The 25915-nt window shown below is 45.5% G+C and overlaps 1 protein-coding gene across 1 annotated transcript in view; it reads right to left on the bottom strand.

Annotated features, from left to right (window-relative positions):
- Nucleotides 1-22930, bottom strand: part of FRMD4B (FERM domain containing 4B) — a 136434-nt gene extending 113504 nt beyond the window's left edge. The window contains exon 1 of the mRNA XM_063348068.1: nt 22801-22930. The gene's annotated coding sequence lies outside the window, so the exon portion shown is untranslated. The remainder of the gene's footprint in view (nt 1-22800) is intronic.
- Between the last annotated feature and the right edge of the window lie 2985 nt (nt 22931-25915).

The following is a 25915-nucleotide window of genomic DNA, read 5'->3' as shown; positions in this document are numbered from 1 at the left end:
AAAGACCTCAAGCTCCCTCTCAGCAAGATCCTCGGGCTAACACCACATCTTCCCTGCAAGAACTGTGTTTAAAATTGCTGCAACTTTGAGCGCCTCTAACTTCTCAGACCAATGCAGCACCAGAGTAGTGATTCTTCCCACCTACGTGACCCTGCATAATAGAATGTTCCTAAAAAGCAATTTATCCTCAGAACAGAGTCAAGAAAGCCTTCCCTGGCAGAAGCCTCATTGCATTCCAAGTCAACACCGGTTACATTTTCACAGCAATAAGGAAATATGATTTCATCTTAGTAAGAGATCACAGATTGCTTTACAAATAGATTGCTTTACAAGATGAATCCTCACAGACCAAACTCTAACCAAATAATGATCCTTTCAAAACTTTAAAAGCGTAAAATATACCTGACACAAGCAAAGTGAAGGCATTTAAGATTACTGTAGACTCTTATCCCACTAGAAGCAGTGTTGGAAGCGATGAGGGGGAAGCTGCCCACAGATTTCTCCAGTCCTTAGCCTGAGATGTGACACAAACCAATTCCTTCACAGCTTTACAGGGTGACTGCGTTGCTCTAGACCTGCGTCACACACCAGTATTGCAGCACACCTTCAGCCTTGTGCAACCGCCAGCCAGGGCTCAAGGACCAGCACGGAAGACACACAGCAGCCCAGCTGCAAAACACATTAAAAGCTCCAAGAACCTGGGAATGGCCCTGATCAGTCTTCCCCTAAGGGACTACTTTTACTGCAAAAAAAATGGATTCATTATTTATAGCAGAAAATAATGTGGCTCACTGCAGCTGGGGAAGCCACTTTCAATTTAGTAGATGTCTTCATATGGTGCAGTATGTAAATGACATAAAATTGTCTAGGTTGGAAGGGACCTTTAAGATCATTGAGTCCCACCATCAACCTAACTCTGACAAAACTACCACTAAACCGTGTCCCTCAGCACCATGTCTACCCGACTTTTAAATACGTCCAGGGACAGGCAGCGCAAGAGAGGGAAGAGACAAAATAAAACTGAAATTTTTAGTGTCTTAGGTGGGCTGCTCGTGCACACGCAGAAGCTTCTGTTGCCACAGTGAGAAGTTTTCCCTGTTTTTAATCAGGAACACAAGTTTTTCCCATTAATTTCAACAAAATCAGGGTCTGACCTCTAGATCCTTTATAAGCTTGATGGGTGACAGCCAAGTTCACTTCTCTCCACCTGAAGTTCTCAAAGCTCTGTGTGCCAAACTCCTGTATCTGACCACTTTCCAGTCAATGAACACGATTTGATTTTCAGCCACTAATTCTTCACACAAAAAATTCTTCAGACACCGGATAGCGAGTGTCCCCAGATTTGCACTCCCACACTATTTACAGTCAGAGTCATAAATTCAGTGCGCATACTGTGACAACCAACTGTTTTGATGTAGCACTTTGTCAAATAGTTTAGAAAATTGGACACTTATAACCTCTCTAGGACTCGACACAAAAGTTCAAGCTGTTTTATTTTCCACTAACTAGTAGGCACCAAACCATGGCACTTCGCCTAGGCTCACTGTATTGCCTCCTGTCCTTCAGAGTCAGCAAGGTTCTTAACACATTCTGGAGAGTTCAGATTTTTCCACCAGCTTCTTCATCACTCAAGAGATACAGCTTCACTTAAGAAAATCAACTCTTCCAAAGACTGCTTGTTCTCATTAGGAGTTAGTTTATGTATCATTCCCTCTTTCAGATGGACGTGGGAATCCAAGACCAAACACACTGGTCATCTGAAAGTACTAGATGGTTTGAATCACTTAGAAAAATGAGATCTAGAATGACCACATGTGGATTTGTTTCTGGAACAGACAGGATAAGGGATTATTCCTCCTCCCTTGCAAAAAAAGAAAAGTACTATTTTCTAGGAAAAAGAACCTTAAAAACCACTTTGGGCTGTACTCTTACAGGATTATCACTAAAAAGAAACAGATCAAGTGATGTGAATAAATCCAGACACCTTCAAACGAGTCCAAGAAAAGGTGACGTCAGAAACGTAAAGTTCTGATCACCCTGCACACAAGCCCGCTAACAGCACTGGGGCTATTCAGGGTGTGCTGTGCCGATTTCAGGGTGAACCATAATCTGAGATCCTCACTCTGGGTAGATTAAGTCCACTTGCAGAGCCCTGGCTACATATACCAGCAACAAACATGCACAGCAGTTGCGTTTGTAAGAATTTATAACACTGGTTCAAATCTAGTCCCTCTTTTTTTGCCAATTTCTTGGTTCCTGTGACAAAGCTGGGAAGTTGTGAGTCTGTTCAGATGTTGACAGCTCAGACTCCTGCCTGGGTGACCAGCAGCAACTGACTGTTCCCCATGGATGCCTGACCTGGTGTTGCTACATTTCTAACAACACAGCTCAATAAAGTCCTTGCAAAGGTCCTAAGTAAAGGTATGGGGAACAAAAAGAGAAAGCACAAAAGCAAAAATTAAATCATAGCTTTAATTTATTGTTTTCAACTGTGTGCTGCAATTAGGCTAACGCAACAAACCTGCATTGCACTATTATGGTCCCTATGACCACAGGCTTTGGGAAGGGGATGCTCTGAGCTCACATCTCCATTTTCTGTCCTGAACATCTCCACAGAAATCAAATCAGGTACTCTGCACAGGCACAAGGTAACTGCAGTCAGGCTCTATGCCTGCAGACAGGAATGTTTTAAACATCTGCCCCAGTAAGGAATATGGCAGATGAATCCAAAATAGATTTTATTCTATTCCTTTCAGAAGAAGGGAAGGAAGAGAAGAGCTCACTCCCTGTAATGCTTTTCTGTATTACTGTCAGCAATTGTGTGGTGAAAGAAAGTACTTTTTTAAAAAAAGCTTACACATGTCTATTTTGTGAAATTCTCATCCATCACACAGCATTATAGATACTCAAGGGACTGCTGTGGCTCTACTGTGATTTAACATGGTTATTGCCCCTCCCTCTCCCCTTTATTTTACAGTCCTGGGTGACATTAAGCTTTGATGTTCAGTAGCTCCACGGGGGGGCCTTCTAGTTAAAACCACTCTTACTGCAGGAAATTCTGTTACATGACATTTTTTAAAAATACTTTTTGGGGAAAAAAAGTGTCAGATAACTTGCTGACTTCTGAGACATGCAGATGCAATGAGCGAAAAGTACAAATCCTGCTCATTCTCTATGTTTGACCCAGAAAAAGGCACCCTCTAAAGTTTATGAATACAGAACATCAAGTTGGAGAGAGAAAAGAAAAATTTTAAGCAAAATATTAAAAATCCACAGCTACTGGCAAAGAAGCAAGGGGAAAAGAACAGGCATGACAACGTGACAGAGAGAAAAGAGATGGGAAATTCTTCTTCATTTTAGCTTACAGGGGTAACATTACAATACACACACATAATTACACACAATATTTTCCCCTGGGAAACCCAAATTTATGCCTGGTCTGTATAAGACGACAGCACAGCTGTGACAGAGAACAGACCTGTAATTAGGTCTCTGTTGTGCCATCAACAAATACAGCATTTATGAACATACATCCCCAGAGATGTGAATCCCACGCACATGTAGCTGAAAGCTCATACATCTCTTGTTTGCAACCTTTCCTTCTTATTATGCATTTCATTTTGCGTTTGATTATTAGATGCCCACAAGCACCTATTAAGTAGACAGAAGAAACCCATGGCAGACCAAAACCCTGCTGTTAGACAGGTTCAATAAACCAGGAACAAAGAGTCTGCAGCAGCGCACGCTCGCCCTGCCCCTACCAAGGCACCCACAGATCCAGGAACGAGGGCTGTGCCAACCCCTGCAACAAATGGCACCAGGACACTTGCTCCCCTTGATGGCACACTAAACATCACATCCCTGCTTTAGGGGGACTTCTGAAATAATTTACCATTGCTCTTGCAAAGGTATGGGACCTGTGATCATTGCTGAAGATACAATATATATTGCAATGTCTCTTAAACAAGGGATGTTTAAGGGACAGCCCAGGCAAACCAGCCAGGGATCCTCCAAAGGGGCACCTGGGGATAACGAGGCTGCTCTACAAAGAAGAAAAATGAAAGCTTACCCCTTTGCAAATCAGGGGAAGAAAGTACAACTGCCATAAGGAACTGGGGATGAGGTACAGCAGCAAGTGAATGTCACAGCCCATCCAAAGCAGCTGTCCCCAGGAGCTTGCGTGAGAGCAGGAGTGGCCAATTCCTGTTGCCTGTCAGGCTGCTCATCCATCCGGGCCAGGAGCTCATCTCCCAAAACAGAAAAAAGGGCCCATCCATGAAATGCCCTAGCCCTAGCCATAGACATCCAGAAGACAGGGTGTACGAACAAGCGAAGTACATTTCCTACAGCTGCAGCATGCTCCTTGTTTCCTACAGCAGTAGCCTGCTTATCTGCCATGGCAGAGGACCCCAATTATCAACAAATCAGAGCAGCAACAAGCTTTCTGTTACAACAAATAAATCTATCCCTTAAATGAAAACCCAGCTCCAAGATTTGTCTGCTGCTTATATTCTTTGCCCTATCCTAAATGAAGGAAAGGGGCTATTAAATGATTTATTTTTTTTTTTAGACCGGCCCTACAACTCCAGAGCCCCTCTCCCCCCTTTCTCCAAACCCTTCCCTGCACCACCATGTGCACAGACACTGCTCCTGGGCGAAGGAGACCTCTTCATATCCATTGACTTGGGGAGAACACATGCCACAAACATGCTCATAAAACAAAACCCTTTTGGGAAGACAAGTGACCTTGCTGCTCTTCCCTGCCGGCAGCCCAAGAAACACACACAGGATATTGCTCTTGTCCCTGTGCCCTTGGCAGAGACCTCCCTGGAAATATATTATACCTACTCGCATTGGGTTCCCATTGCACAGCTATAAACTTTCACATTATGCAAATGCACAGGTAGACATGGAAAGATAACTAGCTTTATATATGTTTTTGCTCTTCCCTTTACAGTCAGTGGCAGTGCAGCAGTAATTCAAACACTGTGATTTGGTTCTTTTCTGCAAGTGCCCGCACTGATTTTAAATAAGGTAGGTTTGGCCATAAACCAGCCCTACAAAAGGGGGTTTTTCCTTTGTCTCAGCAGTGCAGGAAGCAAAAGAGCTACAAGGAGACCCAGAGACCACATAACGATGGATAGGGTGCAGAGGGTGAAGAAGGAAAGATTAATCTGAAAATACCTTGTGACAGTTTCCAAATCAGAGAGCCTAAAACAAGCGGGACAAGATGACACAAGAGTTAAGACTGTAAGCAACAAGAAAAACAAATGGGAACATTTCGAGTGAGCAGATCACTGCAGGAAAGCAGAGCCACCAAAGAAGCTGTATTCCCACAGCAGTGATTGCCATCGCCGAGAGCATCCGGAGGAGCAGCACGCACACACCAGGATAATGTGGTCGTAACTCACAGAAACATCAGCAAAAAGCAGTTTTCCTGCTCGCTGCAATAGCTCCTTGTATAATTTAGCAAAGACACAGACACTGGTCTACCATTTCTCCTCCCTCAAAGCAGCAACATCACTTACTCTAGGGTTGTTCATTGTTATTCTGGAGCTGGCTTAGATTTTCTTTCACAGACAAAGACTCCACAAGAATGTAGTCCTTAGCACTACACACAGTGCCATGGATGCATACCACAGATTGAAAAGTCACTGAATTATTGAAAAAATAGAAGTGAGGAAAAAATATATTTATATACAGCTACTAGTGTGTAACATTTCAAATTTGAAAATCCTCAGTCTTGAAAATTTGATTCTAAATTCCAACTGAATCTATCTATTTGTATGAACTTCGGATTCAGCAGCCTTTTTATGGAAGCAGCAGCCCAGGTTCATTGGTTCAGAGCAACCCTGAAAGGCAGATAGCAAAACCTGAAACTGTTCGGAGCTAAGCAGCTCTGATGAGAGCACCTTGGCATGTATCCCCACGTAACAGCATCGACATGCCTGGAAAGCCTCGAGAATTCATACTCCATTTAATCTGCTTTCAGAAATACAGGGACACTGGAAGAAGTCTCCTTACACACAGGGCTGTGCAACCACCACAGCCCCCAGCACAAGTGGCTAGATTTATGAGAACTCCTGGATAGCAGCCGTGCAGTTATTCCTGCACACATCGATGTGCAGCCCCCATGGAACGGCTGTGCATCCTAACTTCAGATACCCCAGCGGTAGGTTTTCGCCTGTTAAGAGAAACTGCATTTGAACTGAAGTAGTAAAAGACACTGGAACAGGTTGCCCAGAGAAGCTGTGGATGCCCCGTCCCTGGAAGGGTTCAAGGCCAGGCTGGATGGGGCTTTGAGCGACCTGGTCTAGTGAGTGGTGTCCCTGCCCGTGGCAGGGGGTTGGAACTAGATGGTCTTTAAGGTCCCTTCCAACCTGAACCATTCTATGATGGTCAGAAACCCTGGGGCTTAAATCCTAGCTCAGAGCCTACATTTATACATCCTCCTTTTGGAAGGGGAGGGGGGGACACCAAGACCACTAGGTCTGTTATTCAAACCTAGGAGCAGCTACGACTACAGAGCAGCATTGGACAAGTACCTGCCTGTCAGTTCAACTTCGACATGGGAATTCCTCCATCTCCTCTATATGCATTCATTTCACGCAGCACCAAAGTCATACAAACCTCCTGCTTGACTGCACTCAGATCCGGAGAGCTGCGCCCATCTCCCATGGCCATCCTCTCCCTGCGGCCAGGTAACAGGCTGCCAACACTTCTAGGAGTGCCGGGATCCACAAGCAAAAGCAAGCCACAGCTCGCCTGCCACTTATTACAGCAGGTACCTCCAAGGCCACTGAATGAGGGGTCATGTGCTGTACCTGCCGGTAACACCTCTCCTCCAGGACTTGTCATCTTCCCATTTAATTCTAAGCAAGAAGGAGAGCAGTGCAGAAAGGGCAAGCTCAAATACAGTACTCTGCCTAACATAATGGCCATGTGAGGAATCCAGGCTTACGTGCAGAGACTGTCAAAACATGGAGCAGAAGTAGTAGTTTACACTGCAGAGCTGTGCATGCATTTTAAGAATGCATGAACTGCTTTATGTTAGCAATTTTTCTTCTCTAAATGAATCTTTATAGGCTGCATCTTGAGGGGGGGGAGGGTCCTCCTTTCTGCCCAGCTGTTGTTTTAAACCAGACCCTTCCCACTCAAAACATGCTTAATCCCAAATAACTTGCACAGCAAAGAAACCAGGAGGTGCCCAGGGCTATTTCTAGAAGTGGGGCCTCAAACCATTTTGCAGACAGGTAGCTGTTTTCTGAACTGACATCTCAAACATGCACCTCTGTATCATGCAGAAGAGCTCCCCTACCTCCTCCTCCTCCGCACACACCATTTTCATCCTGCTTGTGTACACAGAGAGAAACCACATTGGGAAGATAAGAATACCCTGGCAGGGGTATTGCCTGCTTTGGTTTTGCAGTATTTCTGTGAGCCAACTAGGACTTTGTTTGCTAAGCAATGACAGAGTATTTAAATGGTGCTGATTAAAACCATTCAATCAAGGCATCACGCCTTTAGAAATACTGGCTATGTTTAATTCATGCTACAGCTTTTTCCCCCCCACCCTCTTTCCTGAATTCAGCAATTCAGACTGTGCTTCTCCAGCAAACTGGAGCATGCACATGATAAAATTCTTGCAAGTCCAAAGCATAAAGACATGACAATATTTGGCCTTTTCCAGAGCACAGTCTAAATAAGTTGGAGTTTTACTCGGACTCAAAGCTCCTTGGACACTTCTGGAAACAAGCCAGTTTCTAACTAACTGGGAGTCAAGAAAGAAAATTTCTTGGGAAAACACATCCCAACGCATACAGAGCTTTTGAAATATCAGCTCCTGAAGGAGCTGGTACTGGCTGCTGTTGGAGATGGGATACTAAACAACCCAATTCATTTGTATCATTTCTACAGGCTTCACTTGATACTTTAAATTTTGTGCAAAGTTTTCAACACCTTCACAGTGGTCAAGCCGAAAGGGCATTTCACAGGAGAAGCACGTGAATTTCATGGGGCACCAATACAGCAGCACAGAGCTCACAAACATAAGCACTGCAAACTTGCTAAACCTCCCAGGCAATTGTACCCAGTTAAAGGTACTCGCTGCCTCTCATTCAAATAACCTCCTGTGGTTTTATTATCTGGGAAGAGGAGTGCCTTGCTTTGGGACAGTGATTTCTTGAGAATCAGAGTGTCTCTCACCAGTTCTGTCCCACAGGTAAAGCCACCCAGATCCATTCTTGGAGCACGGACAACACAGAGGGACACTCACTTGGGGACCCCAACCTTCCCCATGTTTGCTCCTCCAAACTTGCCCTCAAACAAGCCCACACCTCATTTTATGAAAATTATCAGATTATATGCATGAAAAAGCACTATTTAGTCCCATGGTGGCAACCTGCTTGCCCCTCCTGACCAGCAGGTAACTCCATACTGCCAAGGGGACACACTCACCAATCTTCTGAAACAGAGAGACACAATTAGAGCAACCCTTGTTGAACCATGGTGCAGCCCTTGCTAAGGGGAAGCCCCCATTTCTAACTACTCCAGCAGCCAATAGAATGGTCTGTCAAGGCTTTTTCTTCAGGAACAACGTGAATTTAGTCCTGAGATGAGTATTTAATTGTCCGCTGCTTCGCAATACCTTCTATACCCCATCACCCGACTCTACTTTTTAATAAGGAATCTGCAGCAATCCAAGACACAAGCCTAGTTTGATGACAGTTTGACTGAGCACTACTGGAGGAAGAAAATGCGTTCCTGTCATGACAGCAATTAGCAGAGACAGCCTCTGCACCGAGCCCTCAGTACTGTGCAAGACAAGCTCAACACACCGCTGCTTCCACTGCTCTAGGTCTGATACAGCCGTGCACATAAATAACCAACAGCCAACCAGGTAACTTCTAATGTTTCGGAAGTTGGAAGCTAAAACACTGGAGGCCTCAAACTGCTTCTGACTTGGGCCAGTTCCAGGAGTTTAACTGGTCAAATAAAATATTCATGGAGTAACTGGCCTGGGACCCATGTAACCACGTACATCACACCTGCACCAGAGCCTCCGACCAGCTTTGAGCTGTCTCAGGCAGACAGGAGACAGAAAAGCAAAACCAGAGCAGTGCAAAGAGTTTTTGGAAATGTTTTGACAACAGCAGTTATGAGCCACCACACTCTGTCTTACCTCAGCTTTCACAGGTTTCTCCAAGTCAGCTCCCTCCCTTCAGCCCACAGCAAGCGTTACGGCTTTTCTTCCTTAAACCCAGTATTCACTACAAGCTAGGAACTAATTTACGGCAATTCATTAGGCTACTGTAATTCAGGGAACAACAATTCATGCTGTAACTTTCTGAAATGAATTCTTAACAAAAATACTACCCCACCCTTGCAAAAAGTTAATTAAGGATTCTTTTACCTGCTCTCAGAAGATCACAGGGCAGATGCTGTCAGACAGGTTTGCTTTCTGTTATTACCAATTTCTGTAGCAATTCATCTCTCCTAATCCCATTCTGAATATCAGGGACTCACACAGACACATATTAAAATGAAATAAAGAGGTTTATTGTAACCACCCAGGCAGCAGCATTGGTTGGGATGGAGCTTACAGAGAGGACAAGACACAACTGAGTACGTGGGGATGGCTTGCTTTTCCTAAAATCTGGAGGACATGCTGTTCTTCTGAAGCCCCCCTGGCCCTCCAAATATTTGCCTGAGGTTTACTTTATATGCACAGTTTCCTAGCGGAATGGCGAGCATGCAGAGCACATTCCTCTGCTAAGTATCTTCTTCAAAATTTGGGTAAATACCAGCACATTCCTGCCCAGCTCACACAAGCAATTTGGATTCTAATTGCAGGAGCAGAGTTCGAAAGAACAGCTGACTATCGTCTTGCCGCCTGATATCCACTAAAACCAAGCACACGACTTAAGTGATTTTGTCCTTTGCTAATCAATATTGTTAAATTCACGCAGTGGACATACTTATCACAGTAAAAGATTACTCTAAACTATATTATTTAGACAAAAAGGGTAGCTGTAATCATGCCTCAAGTTTCTAGCAGGTAAAAAAAGTGCCCCGGATGTAGAGAACTATGCTTTATGGTAGTGAAGCCATTGCTAATGTATTACCATCATTTGTACTGAGAATTTACTACACAGTGGTAAGTTTGAATTTAATTTAATTTTTCTTCCTGTCTTGCCCCACCCTCCCCTTGGACACAGGTGTTACAACTGGAGAGAAATCGCTTGCTTGAAATAATTACACACTGAAATGGCGAATGCAAAGCTTTCAAAGCCTTTTGTGCTCCAGAAGGGCAGAAAGCAGCATCGAGTAAGGTGCCGTACCTCACCCAACACCTTCGTTGGTGTTGTTGGGCACAATACCAGATCATCAGGATGTAGCACAGAAAAGCTGTTTGAAGCAAAACAGTCACAATAAACCAGAAGACAACCAAAACAGTTACACATGGACAGAGTTACACACACAAACATATTTCTTACAGCCCAGGCCAGCCACTAGGAGTGAGATACTAATGTTGACTTTATACTAATTTATAAATTCACAAAAAAGTCCACCACCTTGGAGGCCATCAAAATGTCTGCTCCAAGATCAATCTGCTTTAAAGCCACAGGTCTGCCTCAAATACTCTTGTTACTTTTTCAAACCAGCTTTCTAGGGCCTGGCAGTGATTTTTATCTGAAGAATTCCCTAAGACAGAGCAAGCCCAAAGCAGGCTTGTATCTGCTTTCTGTGCTATCGCCCCTTCTTACACTATATTGAACAGTTCTCCAGCCTTCAGGTTTGCACTCAAATATTCATCATGGGATCTCTTTGCACTGCCCTGTGCAAACCCCCTCTTGCTTTGATGTTTATCTGCAGACCTGGCCTGTGCTGTGAAGAGAATTGCAGCCCTCAAAATCATTTACTCCAGGAGTTACCACACCAGTTACAAGAACCAGCTCATATAAGAGACCACGAAAACAAGGAAGTTACTTTAAGCAGATATTTCCAACTCCTCAAAAAGAAAAAACACACAGATTTTGCTTTGGTTTTAGCTTTCCGTGATTTTTCTCCCTATGCACAAGCATCTTCCACCTTCTTTATCCTTCCACACAGAACTAACCTCTGAATTTAGAGTCACGAGCCTCGGGACAGCCTCTCACATTCCACAAATGAAGGCAGCGGCCGAAAACGTGCAGAATTTCTCAAGATGGAGAAACCAGTTAAGGTGAGTTAACTCCACATGAGCCTCTCCTCCTTTTTTCGGGGGTAGGCCACACTAAGCCAACATGACAACCAGCATCAGGACGGACCCTGGCACCCCCAGAGCTCCGCGGGGGTATGGCGTGAGCTGTGTGGGCCCAGGCAAGGCCTGCGCAGGGGCCCATTAGTGATCCCAGGGATGGGGTGTGGTGTGCGGCCTTAAAATAACAACCCCTCCAGCCTGAGGCCGTGGGCATTGCTGCCGAAAGCTACTCTTACACCTGCTGTAGCCCCAGAGGGAGAAAGGAGGCTGCACACAGGTGTTACGATTCACCTACCACAGAATTCCCAGTCAGACGCCACCTCCTCCTCACAAACCTTTTATTCTCTTCCAGAAGCGCGAGATATCAGATGCTTCGGGCAGAGTAGTACCTGGAGCGTTATCAGACATCTTCTCCTGTAGAACAGGAGTTTCCACTCCCACCTGCCCCAGGAGCTGCCCTGAGCCCCCTCCCCAGAGCTGGGAGAGTCCCCAGGGTCTGATGGCTCCAGGGTACAGGACTGGGAAGTGCTGGGAGGAACAGCCGGAGAGAGCACCAGGCAGAGATCTCCCTCCTGGGAGGAACAGCCGGAGAGAGCACCAGGCAGAGATCTCGCTCCTCTCCATTCAGCGTTCATGCACACACACTCCTGCAGCGCACCCCCAGTGCTACCGTCACGCCATACCCAGGATGGTACTTTCACCCAGAAAAGCTTTGCAGAAGAAGACAACAGGCACAAACAATAAGTTGCCAGCAAAATCCATTTTAAGCACAGTATGATCCTGGTGAAACACCAGCAACAGCCCTTTAGTGCAAAATACAGTATACATATATGGTGTGTTTTATAACTGCATGCCATACTGTCCCATATGAAGCTCACAGGAAACAAAAATCCTGCTTTCCCCCTACTCTCTTCAGTTTGTTGTGTAAAACAACCTACTTGACTACTTGTTTTAGTAGGGTGAACAGGCTGCTGCAGGAACATCCCAGCCCATGGTGTCACCAGTAGACACCACACTAGGACCACCAGTGTGTTCTTCTAAATGGAAATGGCTGGAGTTTATCCCTGCAGCTCCATCGCGTCCTCCTGAGTTCAAGGAAGCAAATAAAACTCCTCCTGTGAGAAAATAATCAGGATCTCAATTTTTGCAGATAGCTTCATTTGCCATTTCCTTGTTATGGGTGGCAGTTCTGCACAGCACCGCTTTGCAGCCTGAGGCTACAAACCCACATGGGCAGAGGGAAGCTTGCCAGGTGTGTGACGGCCAGGTCCCACAGCACTGTAGTTGGAGGGGTGTGGAGGACACCGCAGCTCAGTCAGACCATAGTCTTCCACCTTCCTCCTCCCCCAGGAACCTGCTACCTCCCTGCTGTGCACTGAAGGCACTCCACCACTGAGTAAAGTGTGCCCACTGTTGTTTAACATTAGCTGTTACAACACTGACCCACACACCTAAGCCTCAGTCAGTTGGGCAAGTAGTTTGCAGTAAGACTTAAAAGGCTGGATTGCAACTGTAAAAAGTACTGGCACATCAAAGAAAAACAACATTAAGTGCAGTTTCTAGCAGCTCAAAGCAGAGGTTTGAGCCTACAACTACTTCTCTGTCACAAGACTCATCTCTAAAAGAGCCGTCGTGTAGGAGTTGCACCGTTAAACTCAGACAACAGAGACTCACTGCAGCCTCCCACCCTGCTCCCCATCCCGGGCAGTCGGCATTTCTCCCTGCAGTTTTCACAGTTCAGGTCTCAGCTGAGAAAACAGACCACATCTCCCAGGCCTATTTTCATGCTTTGGCACAAGTAAGGAATAACACAACAACAGCTTTCTTTACTGAAACAAAGAAATAGGCACAGAAGCTGTAAAGGCATTCCCCCCCACCTTCAGCCAGGCTGCACACGCTCAGCACAGCCATGGTCTGGGATAGGAATCTCAGATTAAGTTTCCACTTACCTGGACTCACCGGGTGCAGCTTTCTAAGGAAATGCCGCCAGGCAGTTCATTCCCTGCAGCGTTTCCACACTTGCTGCTCCCCACTGCGTTCATGTAACACCGCTCGCTTTTGTTTCTCCTCTGGCTGCTCTTCCCAGCTCAGTCCCACCCATGGCTAGCTGTTCTTAGTTGACAACTTTTTTTTTTTCCTCCCCCCGCATTTTATTTTAGGAGGACAGGACTGCAGAACACCACTAGTATGTGAAAACAAAACCAAACAAGTACAACTTTGCAGAGGAAGCGCCAGACATACAGTCTGCCACACGGCACAACCTGCCACCCTCTACTTACACAGCAGAGCTGGAGACAACAACTGTTAAAGCAAACTGGGAGGCTTATTCCTGATGCCACTAAAATCCCACGCAGCTATGGTTTAGTCGAAAGCAAAGATGACACACTCAAATCTAGTTAAATAAACATACCGTATCTCAGCTGCTGCACAGCCCAGGCTCCATTCAAGGACTATGGGGGAGTTTGAAGCAGGGGAAGGGATTGCTCTCACAGGGAGAAAAGAGGTGCAGCTTGTCCCAACAAGCATATGACGCTGTGACAGGGTGTAACTTCTGAAAGTCGAGATGTTAATGCATTGCTAACAACCATTTCTGCCATTAAGCAACAAAGCTAGTCATGCTGGGTTAAAAAGGAAAAAAAAAAAAAAAGCAATGCAGGCTGAGAATGAGGGGGTTAAAATTATAACAGCAGCTCCCCAGTGCTCGAAGTGGAAGGAACCAAGTTAGCAGCCAAGTTAACTCAAGGTAGCAAGATACCTTCAACATACTCCAAAATGGGGTTAAAGATGGAGCTTACTTCAGCCTGGCTGAATAGTTTTTCCTAGAGATTTCTTGAAATACCTTTATTATGAAACTTGTTCGTTTAACGATAAACTGAGATGTGATACACCACGTGCCATGGCAGGACCTTTTCCCTTTTTCCTCCCAGGTTTCTTCTTCCTCCAGGTTGATTTTTTTTTTCCACATGCAGATCTAGATTATACACACACATGCCAGAGGCCCTTCTTCTCCCTTCTAAACCCACCACATACCCACGTCTTGGACCCACATCCCCGCCTTGACCACGGTGGACAAGCAAGAAACCCCCATCCCTAAAGATCATTAAAACAGGTAGTGCGGTGCGTCCCAACAAGTCTTCCTGCAAGTCTGTAGTACTAAAGCAGTGGTCACTAATGTTTTTAAAGACAAGCAAAGTTTGCAAGGGATAAGTAGGATCTTTTATCACACCAGTAACCCCCCCAGTCGGTAAGCATACACCCCCACCTTCCCTCCCCACACTCATGTGCCCATGGTTTTCCTCTCCTTCCCCCAGTGATAATCGATTCATCAGAGCAACAAACACAGGAAGCCTTGACACTAGTGTGTTTATCAGGTTCACACTATTGCCTACAACAGCTGTACAGGTTTGCAGGTGTCCCCTGGATGTCCCAAGCTAACGAGGACACATTTATTAGATTTCAACTTCTATTCACCTTCTGTTTCATGGAAACCTGTCATTAAGTGACTCCTCTCTTGTTTCCAGCAGATACTCATATCCAACCGTTATGTGATTTACTTGTAAGTGCAACGAAGGCTAAAATATGGAAAAGGAGTTATGCTGTTGCCAAGAGAGGCAGACTCACATGGCCAGCATTAGGAAATACTGACAGATAAACACATAATCGCTTGCTCTGTGCCAGATAATGCATCAGCCCTGAGGCTGCCAAACAGACACCTCCTGGAGCTTCCTATTTCTGCCTCCCATGTAAGTGAAATCAGGTGGAGCTGGAGAAGTGATTAGGAAAGGTTCCTTCTCCAAACTTTCTCCTCTGCACAAGAACACAGACTATTAAATCAGTTAGAGATGTAACAGATTTTTCAAGATGATTGAGACAACAGCAAAGTTAGAAAAATTTCAGTTACCTAGATAAAAAAAACAAATTATATTTGGAAGACAGAAGGATGAACCAAGTCCCAGCATTCAGAATCTCTAGTACATCAGCTACATGATATATACACATCTCTCCAACCCACTAACAAGGATGCTTACAATAAATGCCAGTTGTATTTTAGTTGCTAAAACATTAGGTTCTGTCAACTCTCTGCTAAGCTTTTTTGACACTGGAGGAGGAACGCTTTGAAACGATTTGAAACGCTTATTCTATTTTATTGTAAAATTGAGTTATATGGTAGAGATTAGAAAGACTCCTACTGCAGCACATCCTTTCACATTTCCCACGCCTCACCTTTCTGCTCCGTATGCAGCTTTCATGTGTGGTGCAGTCATTTTACTGAAAGAGTATTATTAAAATTTTGGTCATTTAAAATTTGCTCTTAGCCAGGCCCTGCTCTCATGCAGCATTCCTGCAAAGACATTTCCGTCATATTATGCACAAGAGGGAACTCAGTGTCAGAGTTAAATATGCTTAAATTGCTGGATCTTCAACCCAGAGGGGTTTGTAGTTTTCTAAACTAGGAACAGAAGTCTAAACTAAAATAGAACAAGGAGAAAATGTCAGAAGAAAGTAAGACGGAGAAAACCCCAAATGACTAGACATCTGCAGCTATCTCTGTGCACTGGGGACACTTTGGAGACACTTCCTGAGCTCCAGACGCACATTTTCCATCATTATCGCCTTCGGGGACAAACAGCATGACAGACCATGTCAAGGGTTAATCTTACACACGCACCCTTTTTTATTTTAAATCTTTTGAGATTTAAGACATTTTACCTTTTATAAGAGCTGCTTTCTTTACTGGTTTGATTCAGTCACAGCTCTCGCACAACAGCTACCGAACACGTGTACATCTGCTTTCCATAACATCCAAGCAGGACTGTTAAGACAGATGCAGCAACTGTATTCACATAACCTATACATTTAGCACTGCAACGCCTCTAGAGATATTATGTCACATAAAATACATCAATATATTATGATCTCATCCCAAGGCTAGATTACAGATGGCAGCGGCCTTCTGTGCGGTGCCCAGCCCAGAACGATGACCCTGCCTAGCTGCTCTCCTCCTCTTCCTCCTGCTTTTCTAGAGGAAGAAGTTACCCGTTACCAACCTGGGTTTGCTTCCTGCTCTAAAGCAACCCTACATCTTTCTACACCATCTCTCATCCTCCACCTCTCCCTTACACAAGCCTTAAACCAAAGAAGTGGGCACATCAAGCATTGTCATATGAAACTACTCCACCAGGTCTGACTAAAAGCAACAGCCTCGGCTGAGTTCTCAGGGCCAGGGCAGGCTGACTCAACTGAAAATGCTCTCCAAAATATCCACTGATTATTTTTGTTAGTTTCAGACTTGTTTCTAAACTAGAGAAAGTGGTCTCTGCCCAGAGATGCTTCTAATGTCTCTCCAAGTCCTCCTAGGACTTGTTGGGAAAGAAGGAAAAGGATGCACAACTTTTGCTGATGCTGTTTAACTTATTATTTAAAAATAACTGAAATGTTCCAGGACCCTGTTTCCTAATCTTATGCTTCACTTCACAGGGCAAGGGGAGAATCCGCTGGATCATTTATGAATAAAGCTGCAACACCTGGGAAATGGTATTTCAGTAAAACTCTGCAATTCCACATCTCTAAAAGCGCATAAATACAGTATTTCCAAGGAGATACTTAATTCAAACTCCAGACGAAATACTGGCTTTAAGATTGCCATTAACTTCAAGAAGGTCAAGAGCTCATCATCGATTCTGCATCTTTTGCCACTTGATTTTCTGTAAGATTTTTCAGGATTCAAAGCCTTGAAAGTAGCCTCTTTCTTGAGAAGTTTTTGGGGAGAGAATAATTCTGAAATCTTATTTTAACATCATACAGCAATAATAATCAAGAACTTGCAGAAAAATGTGTCTATATTTTTGTTTTGTTTCTGCTTTCAAGTAAAAGGGAGTTGTTTTCAATGCAACACAAGGTAAATGGATTTGTTTCTAAAACCACCTCTCCCCTACACTGGGATCTGAGAAAAAAAATAAAGGATTAATTGTATGAAAGGGATTTATATATGGGGAGATTAACCAGTCTATGGAACTCTCTTTCAAAGGAACTAAAGATAGCTCAAATATTAGCATGAGAAAAACTGTAGGGCTACTTTTTTTTTTCTTTTAAACTCATATTAGAAAGGGTTTTGGACACCCATCTCCCACTGCGAAGGCACGGCCACACAGCGGAGTGCGACCAGGCTGCAACAATCTGAACTGATCACTGCTGATCAATAACTGATCACTTGCTCCAAGACCAACAAGCAGTGGCTGAAACGATTCTTGTGGTTCAGTAACTAGATGATATGATCTCAAAAACATTACCTAAAGGGTTTGGAAAAAAATTCGGCTTTGAACTACAGGAGTGTAGCAGTGATCAATCCTGTCCGGGCAGAGGAGTGAAAGGAGCCAGGTGGATTGGGACTTCAGACATGTGAGTTCTGGGGCATCTTGGCAAACATTCTTGGACAACAGTTTTTATAATAGTTTGTTAAACTGACAGATAACCCCAGCAGAACTGCATTTCTTCTCCCCCTTCAGCATCCCCTCTCCCTTGCGCTGAAGTTTTGACAACTGCTGAAAATCTGAAGCTCTTGTCAGCTTTATGTACAGCTGACCTACTAGGAGTTTAGTCTCTAAACAAAGAGGCCGTCACATAAAAGTATATCCTATCCCGACATCGCCCTGTAAACAGACTACACAGAAAACAAAGGACTGAAATTACAGTTTGCATGTATTCAATGTGCAGCCTATGTTTTCCAGAAATTACTACAATTCTGAAGGAACTACAGTTTGATGGTTTGTTGTGTTGTTTTAAATAGCAAAAGAAAACAAAAATCCCTGCTTTCTGTGACCTATACCATTTAACCACAGAACTGTTAACCATTGCTGAAAGCACTGATGCATCACAACTGGGGGCAAGAGGAAGGCTTAATGCTTTGAAATGGCTGCAACCAAACAATAGCAGCTTTCCCTGTGGCTTTTCACCATTACATCGGATGCAAACTGCTCAGCCTGTTAAAAAAATAGATATACACGCTCTAAGCCGGCCAAGGAATTGTTCTTACAACTAAACGTTGTCATACAATACTGCTGGTGACATACACAAGATAAGGACCTAGCTCATTTATCAATGATGCCCAGCGACCTACTTACTGCACTTGACTTTTGACTTAATCATATTCTCAGCAAATAGTTTTAAGTATTGACCAATCTTGCAGCATATGGCATGTGCTGGTTTATCATCTGAAGCCTGATTACAAACGCGGAGGTGCCAAGCCCATGCCTCCCGTCAATCGGTCCTTCCTGTGATGACGCAGTTATCTAAAAAGCTTGATCTTTCTTTATCTCTCATGTAGTTGCGTATGCTCTACAGCTGTCCTCGGCTGCTCAGAAACCCTTAAAACAAAATACGGCTGCTTTATGAAAACTGTTGTCTGCAGGCAACTCTTCACATTTGCTCCTCAATCAATTTCCATGTTAAACACAAACCCATTTCATTGTGGTACTCCAGTTAGGAAAAAAAAAACCCAGAATATAAGTCAAAACCTACTATTAGCCCCTTAGAGAATTCACTATTTTATTTTTCAGATTTTGGTATATAATCCAAGAGCAAAAGTCTGAAATGTGATTTAATCACAAGGCCTCACAGCAAGTCAGCTCAGGAAGAGCTGTAACTTTTATTGCCACTCAACGAACACACAATGTCTTTCCTTCCCCATGCCATTCTTGGGAAGGATGACACGGAGCATCTCCAAAGTCAGCTCCTCTCCCAGCACGCTGCTTCCCTGGGCTAGCTGTGCCACCCAGCTTGGAGCCACAGAAAGGCAGAGCCTTGATGCTGCCAACCCATGTCTACTCCCGAGTCAAACCTGTCAGCTGAAACCAGCATGGAGGGGAAGAAGCACTGAACGACACCAGCATTGCGGAGGAATGACTTGAGCTGGAAGGATCACAGCTCCTCCCACGGCCCTGGGGTGGCTCCAATCACAAACTCAATTATATTCCCAATAGAAACAGAAATCTACACAGCAGAGTTAAAGACAAAAAATTGATGGCCTGAACATCTTCTCATTTATCCGAGTGTTAAGTCAGGCATTTCCAGTTAGATGAATACAATCAACATATTAAGAAATCAGCCATCCTCCCCCTTCCACTACTCTAGATTTTAAAGCTAGCCACAGGCTTACAGGAAGAGTACTGCCACCTTGGCTGGGATGCTGCCTGACAACTTTAGGACCTAGAAATCATTTTACACTGCATTAGAGCTCCTTCTCTGCTGGTCTTCCTGGCTAGCTTGTACAATACCACATCTAATTCAAAAGTTTCTATTAACCCTAGGATTTTACAGCTCTGTGTAACAGCCAGGGCACGCTGCTGGCTGTGGCTCAACGATCACCATCATCGATCCATGGCACTGAGACCCAGAAGACACAGGGGTGCCAGGTCCTCCTCTGACTGAAATCACCTGTCAGCCCACCCTAAGGACCATGGCCAAGGTTTCCTAGCCATGTTTTCCAAATAGCCATGACTCCCCCACCCCTTTTGCTCCTCCTTATATTCATGTAACTGCTGTAACATAGCATCCCAGGGAGGGGGAAAAAAGTAAACAAAAGACACTATAGCCAATTTGTATGGAAAATCAATTAAGTTCAGACATCTCATTAACCTTCTAACCTGTTTATCCCCCAGCTTTAATTTATACTACCACTTGCAAATGGATTTGACACATCAGCCCACCATTTGCCTGGGAAGGTACAACAGGCACGAACAGAATCCTCGGATCCCAGAATACTCCATTTATCCAGGTCCTTCCCTCTATCCCCCTGCCATTCAATAGATGCTAAGGAGCACTGGAGGAAGAAAATAGGATAAAATACACAAGAGCTCTTTGAAAATTATGTAAGCCCTGCAGTGGGCCTCCTTTTTACCTTCTTCTGCTTTAATTACCAGGATCTGAGGGCTGACTTGCCTCCACCAATACCCATCCATGGCCACATCAGCTGAGTCCCACAGTGGTGACAGAGCCATGCTCACAGGAGTCTTTTCATGCCACACTTCACTTCCATGCATTCACAAGACTGAACTTAACATGCACTGAAAATAAGTTATAGGTGGCAGTGGTGGTAGGGGGTGTTTTTAATGTTGTAGCACAAAGCCTAGGAAAGAGCCCTCATTTCTATAGCTGAGATGCATTCACAGCCTTTACTCTGGGGAACTAAACAACAATTTCTTCTCACTAGCCAGAAAACACTCTAGCTTCAGTGAATACGAACCCAGTATCCTCACAGTAAACCACAGAAAAATGGTCACCTGCATGTTAGACCGCAGGAATTCATTCCCTTCTGTCATGTTTTCAAAAATTATGGGATTACAGGGCTTGTTAACACATTGAAAGGTTTCTGTACAATCCCCACCTTTTGACTAAGATGACATGCATTTCTAATGGACTGAAGTGCACGTTCTTAGTAAGGGTTTTCATACGTTTAATACATCAGAATCAAACAAAAAAGATCCAAATCCAACATAGCTGCACCCATGAAAGTCCAAGGAAATCAGCAAGATGAATCTCTATGTAATAGACTAAACCTTGACATTCAGGCAGTTGCAGGCAATATAAATCTTTCCAAGGCAAGGATTGGTAACTTCTGCAGAATAAGCTCTTAAAAGAAAAAAAAGACAAGAGAAAAAGAAAAGCTTCAAGAAAATAATTTTTAATAAGCAAAGTACACAAGTGAAAACAGGTACATTTTTCTAAGTGTATGTTCCTGCCTCTGTATGAACTAGGCATAAGTAAAGCACTGCAGTCTCTCCCAGCCTGCAGACACGGCTCTCCAGCCAGTGCCCCTGCAGCTGCTCAAAGATTTCCCAAGTAATAGCCAAGTAAAAATTGATTAAAGACTTGACTCTTTCACTGCGGCTATTGGGAATCCTGCAAAAGTTACAAGAATGAGCTCAGCTGCTCTTTGCTTCCCATTAGGCAAAACTCTAAATAAAGGCAGAGCTTAAAGAACACAATCCCCTAAAGGAAAAGCCAACAAGTCCCCCAGACAGCAGCTATGCACTGCCCTCTGTTCCAGCAGAGACGTGCAAACACTGTCATAGAATCATAGAATCATTTAGGTTGGAAAAGACCCTTGGGATCATCGAGTCCAACCATCAGCTTCAAAGTTCTCCCTTACACCATATCCCTTAACACCACATCTAAACGAGTCTTAAACACATTCAGGGATGGTGACTCCACCAGCTGCCTGGGCAGCCTATTCCAGTGTCAAATAGATCTAAGACTGAAAACCAATATGCTACAGAAGATAGGGACTGGACCCTTTTGGAGACATTAATCTCAGCAGCTCCTAACCTGGCCTCTCCCTACATCTCATCCTCCAGCCACTACAGGCACGCTGAAACTTTTTTCTAGGAACAGTGCGTTCAACATTCAACAAAGCTACATTCATTTAGCCAAGGACCACCTAATCCCATGTATAAAAAACAAAAAAAAACAACCAAAGGGAGCAGTAAGGTCAAAGGTAAAGCATTATGTTATTTTACATCATATCAATGGCTGGGTTAGACAGCCCAGTCTACAAGCACACAGTGATTAGTATAATTTAAACTTATATAGAACCATACATACGCAACCAGAAATCTCATCCTCATTATGCAGCAGGTTCTAAGTGAAGTTTATTTCAATTTAGTTCAAACCCATGTAAGGGCAGTTTGAGTCAAATTGAAACAAGGCTGTTGCACTCAGTAAAAAGGAGAATTTTCTCAAAACAAGTAGTCTGGACTTAAAAAACTAGATATGGGAGAAGGAAAACGTGTGTCAGGGTATCATGTCCGCAGAGGACCCGTGGCTAAGGAGGGGTGGAGGAAGAGAGAGGCGAGAGGAAACACACCGAGAACAATACCGGGAAAGGGGCTATTCTCGGCGAAAGGGAGGATGCGAGGCCAAGCCGGGGAGGCAAACAAGGGTAACAAAGGCAGAGGAAGGGCCCTGGGCTCCCCCGGAGGGGCCCTGCTCCGGCAGGGATGTCCGTCCGTCCGTCCGTCCGTCCAAACGTGCCTGTTCACAGCCCTGACGGATCCCGGGCAGCGGCTGAGCACGGCGCGGTTCCTGCCTTGGAGGGGCAGGATGACAGCGGCGGCGGAGCCCCTCCTGCTTGGCCGACTAAGTTGGGGTGGGAGCTGGAACAGCCCTCGGACCCCCCAGTCCGCAAGCGGCACTCATTGTCCGGAAACCAGCAAATATTTGCCATCGCCCGAGCCGACACTCGGCTCCTCATTGGGAATTTAATCCCCCACGCCAAGAGCTTCCAGGTTTGCTTTCCTAAGCGGTCCCTTGCTCTGCCAGACACCGAACTTCAACCAAGCGGGACACGGGGCGTGCGGGCAGCACCCGGCCCCCCACCGCCGCTCCCGCCTGGGTGTGGCCGTGCCTTGTCGTCCCCCCCCCACCTTGTCACAGCCGGGGGGGGACCCCGCATCTTCACGCCTCCCACCCCGCGGCCAGGGATGGGCGCGCCGTGCCCCCGCATCCCCCCCCCGCCCCGGCTCCGCTAGGGAGAACAATGCGGTGCCCGCCCCGGCCCTTACCTTGGCTGGGGCTGCGCGGTGCGGAGCGGTGCGGGCTGCCCGGCTGGCGGCCGCCCGCCGAGCCCGGCCCGCCCCGCCCGGCCCCTCGCATCCACCCCCGCGGCGACCGCCGGCTCCTCACCGCTCGCCCGGCGGGGCAGGGCTTAGCGCCGGCGGGTCCCGCACGCCCGGCGGGGCAGGGCTTAGCGCCGGCCCGGCTCCCCCCCGCACCGGGGGAGTGAGCGGGAGCGCTGCCCCCCGAGGCGGGTGGCGAGGGGCAGCTCCGCCCCTGGCTGCCGGGACCCCGCTCCCCCCCACCCCTCCAACGGATCCGCAGCCCCTCCCAGCAGCACCAGACCCGGCGGCGATGGATGCTCAGGTCGTGTTTACATCCGTGCGTGTGCAGGCGCGATCTCAGCCCGCACAAAGCGCCGCAGCCGCCTCCCAGCGCGGGGGGGGAGGGGGGGACACGACACGGGGGAGTTGGAGCATCCTCCTCCTCAACTTCAGCAACAGCCGAGCAGCGGAGGGACGGGTTAAGCCCCGCTCCCCACAAACAAGCGTGGTCAACAATTCCCCCCGGGTCGGCGTCCCCAGAGCCGCTGTGGGTCCTCCCCCTGCCTCTGATTTACCCCCGGCTGCAATTCACGATACTGGCAGAAGACGTGTGTCATCTCCTCCTGGATGGTACACGGATATTTCTACAGGGCAACGGGAAGGGGGTCTGGATTTGCCCAAATCCAGCTACCTCTGTTCATAAGGGCCTTTTGTCATCCTTGCAATGTGAAGCAGAACAATAAAAATTAGTTCGTGAATATCCACGCTGGTATGTTACAAATGCAGGCTTCTAATTACTATATGGAAATGGGCTGTCTAAAGTACAGTGATGAATTGCAGCCTGGGTATTGTTTGGGGGTTGTCAGATAAACTGGAGGTGCTGGCAAATGATGTTAGAAACCAGGCTTGCCTTTTGAAGTGAGCAGCACCATAGCAAGTGCTACCTATTCCACGAAACAGATCACTGCAGCTGAAACAGCAATTGTGCTGTGAGGAAATTCAGTCTAGTACTTTGCCATGAAGAAATATGCTGCTGTTTTTCCAGAAGTTACACAAATCCTTGTTAGTTCACTTAACCAAAATTAATATGATCACAAGATCCTCCTAGGTAAATAGGATTATTCCTCCCCCCTCCCAGAATCCTCATATCAAATAGCGGTTATTAGCCCCAGAAATGCCAGATCTTCCTATTTGTCACATCTACAGTAGCGAACTACCTGGAGCTTTTCTTAAAGCAGAGGATTAAACACACCTTGATTTGCTTACGTATTTTGCATACATCTCCAGCTCTCCTCATGTGGGATTCCTTGGCTACATTGCATCCATGCCATTTTAGCAGTGACCTATTCATACTCTCCTGGTACTTACTGCATCAGTCAGGCTAATACTTTTCATCCAACTCAATCTCTTGCCTCTCTTCCCTCATTTCAGTTTACACCCGAGGGCCTCCATGCTTGGTTTTTGCCACCATCTGACTTCCCTGGCTTTTTTTTTTTTTCCCTTCCTTGTCTTGTTGTAGTTGTAGTTTGGGGGACTGAGAAGCTCCCAGATGTGTTTCCTGTTGCCAGGAAGGTGGCCACATTTGCCTCTCCTGCTCCAAGTTGCCACAAGTCACAAGTGATGCAATAACTCCAGGTCACTGGTTTTACACATCACCATCCAAAGCTTTCTCCTGTATACCCTGCATCTTACAGATCCTTAGTGCCTGCTTTACCCGCAGGATCTTACAAGTTCCCTGCACAGTCACACAACCGAGAGTTTATCTGCTCCCTGGAAATACCAAGCAGGTGATTTTAGCTACTTCTGCATGTACCACTACACCAGTAGTCTCATCCCTGCCCAATTTCCAGCTATCATCAATTGCCACCCCCCAGCAGGCTCTGTACTGCAGAAGATGAACAGCCAGTAGGCAATTTCCCTAAAAAGATTGTTCCATATCACAAGAAATTCTAACACTACCTATTATTTCAACTGTTAAAATTCACCATACCCTCCTTCCTGCATGTAGTGCTTCATTAGGGGAAATTACACTGACTGATATTTTGATGTGATGTATGCATCCATTTGCCTGCCACAAATAATCCTAAATCAAAGTCTAGAGACAGAGGAGTGAGCTTCCTGTGAACAAGAAAGGTCAGCCAATATTTATAGTAGCTGGAAAAAAAATAATGCTCTTTATCTGGTTTATAGCTGTATTATAATAAAATCAAAAGCTTGCAGAAAATAGTGCAGATGCACCTGAACCAAGTATGTACAGAAAATGAGTGATAGCAGTGCATGACAGCAGAGAAGACCTTCTGATGTGATCGATGAAGGGATGCAGGGCAAAATTCTTCAGCTGAGTAGCCTGTGCTGGCTTTGCACTTGACCCCGTAATGCCAACCTACACCAGGTCCCCATTGTAGTAGGTGTCTGACAAATCCACAAGGTCTCTTGTCCTCAAGAACAGAGAGACCAGACAAAGCAAGCACAGAGTGAAGAACCTGAAGATGTGGTTTGCCTGGGGTCCCATCACAAGCCACAAACAATTTATCCCACTTTCTAGCTCAGTCTACATGTCTCATTAAGATGTCTCAGGTTTAGTGAGAAATCCCACTTCTAGTCCATGATGGGGAGCAGAACTTAAAATAGGACTTTACAATAAAATCCTTTTTGCCTTCTTTGGCCAACAGCTATTCACACAGTTCAAAACTCCAGAGATTAAATGCATTGCAGCACAGTTAGTCAACATATCTATTTCCTGAAGGTTTGGCAGTCTGAAAAAAAACCAAACAAACCCCACCCTACATTCCTAGCCCTGAAACATTATTTTTTTGGATATCAACTTAAGTAAGTATCTAAAGCCTATGGACTTGAAAGTCAGATTGGGTTAAAGGTCTCTTGGGAACAGTGGCTGAATTTATGCTACTTTCCTTATGTGAGAGACGGACCCCAGCACTGACCATAGCTCTTCACAAAACCCCTTTATAGCAAGGGAGGATTATTAATGTTTAAAAGGGTACTTTGCCTCTCTGCTGAGATCTGCCGCTGATGTTAATCTGTACAAACTGCCAGAGCTGGTATCATTTATTATTTAGGA

Source organism: Chroicocephalus ridibundus, chromosome 10 (assembly GCF_963924245.1).
Source record: "Chroicocephalus ridibundus chromosome 10, bChrRid1.1, whole genome shotgun sequence".
NCBI lineage: Eukaryota > Metazoa > Chordata > Aves > Charadriiformes > Laridae > Chroicocephalus > Chroicocephalus ridibundus.
The sequence above is the reverse complement of the archived record's forward strand: the minus strand, read 5'-3'. Positions and strand labels throughout refer to the sequence as shown.